The sequence below is a fragment of the Gossypium arboreum genome, chromosome 9, assembly GCF_025698485.1.
Source record: "Gossypium arboreum isolate Shixiya-1 chromosome 9, ASM2569848v2, whole genome shotgun sequence".
NCBI lineage: Eukaryota > Viridiplantae > Streptophyta > Magnoliopsida > Malvales > Malvaceae > Gossypium > Gossypium arboreum.
In genome coordinates, this window is record NC_069078.1 from 13214824 (window position 1) to 13216136 (window position 1313).

General features: G+C 52.2%; 2 non-coding genes across 2 annotated transcripts in view; both read left to right on the top strand.

Moving 5' to 3' along the window:
• Positions 1–871: 871 nt before the first annotated feature.
• Positions 872–1024, top strand: LOC128281238 (5.8S ribosomal RNA). Its single transcript, XR_008271451.1, has one exon. It is a non-coding gene; the product is annotated as a 5.8S ribosomal RNA (ribosomal RNA).
• A 206-nt stretch (positions 1025–1230) lies between these two features.
• Positions 1231–1313, top strand: part of LOC128281343 (28S ribosomal RNA) — a 3277-nt gene continuing 3194 nt past the window's right edge. The window contains exon 1 of the ribosomal RNA XR_008271553.1: positions 1231–1313. This exon is cut by the window's right edge and continues 3194 nt beyond it. This is a non-coding gene — a ribosomal RNA (28S ribosomal RNA).

Below are 1313 nucleotides of genomic sequence, written 5' to 3' on the forward strand. Positions count from 1 at the left end.
CCGACATAGTAAGGATTGACATCTTGAAGCTCTTTCTTGATTCTATGGGTGGTGGTGCATGGCCGTTCTTAGTTGGTGGAAGCGATTTATGCAGGTTAATTCCGTTAACAAATGAGACCTCGGCACCGCTAACTAGCTACACGGAGGTGATCCTTCGTGGCTAGCTTCTAGAGGGACTATGGCCTTTTAGGCCACGGAAGTTTAAGGCAATAACAGTGCGTGATGCCCTTAGATGTTACAGGCCGCACACGCTTCTGCTGATGTATTCAACGAGTCTATAGCCTTGGCCGCGAGGCCGGGTAATCTTTGAAATTTCATCGTGATGGGGATAGATCATTGCAATTGTTGGTCTTCAACGAGGAATTCCTAGTAAGCGCGAGTCATCACTCGCGTTGACTACGCCCCCCTTTGTACACACCGCCCGTCACTCCTACCGATTGAATAGTCCGGTGAAGTGTTGGGATCGCGGCGGCGGGTGATTCGCTGCCGCGACGTCGCGAAAATCCATCGAACCTTATCATTTAGAGGAAGGAGAAGTCGTAACAAGGTTTCCGTAGGTGAACTGCGGAAGGATCATTGTTGAAACACCTTGCGAGCGACCCGTGAACGCGTTGTATACAACATCGGAGGAGGTGCGGGTGCATCGTCGCCTGTTGCCATCCCCGCGTGTCGGAGAGACCGGTCCTGTCGTCCCTCTGCCCATTGGGTGGGGTGAGATGTTAGGATCAACCTCTTCGATGCAAAACGAACAAACCCCCGGCGCGAATCGCGCCAAGGAATCGAAATGAAAAAAGGGACACATCTCTTGTCGTCGCACCGTTCGCGGTGTCGATTTGATGATGTTGTTCTTTTGTCCCAAAGTATATAGAACGACTCTCGACAGCGCATATCTCGGCTCTTGCATCGATGAAGAACGTGGCGAAATGCGATACTTGGTGTGAATTGCGAATCCGTGAACCATCGAGTCTTTGAGCGCAAGTTGCGCCCCAATCCATTAGGCCGAGGGCACGTCTGCTGGGTGTCATGCATCGTCGCCCCATCCAACCCCGATCCCTCGGGACTCGGTTGGACCGCTGGCGAAATTGGCCTCCGTCGCTCATATAGCCGTTGGCCTAAATTTGAGTCCTCAACGGCATAATCGTCGCGACGATCGGTGGTATCTTGTAAGCAACCTCGTTCGATGTCGTCGGCGTTTGTCGATCGAGACCATAAACCCTTTCGGCATCGCGCCGCTGCTTGTGTCGGCGGGATTACCCGTGAGTTTAAGCATATCAATAAGCGAAGGAAAAGAAACTTACGAGATTCCCTAGTAG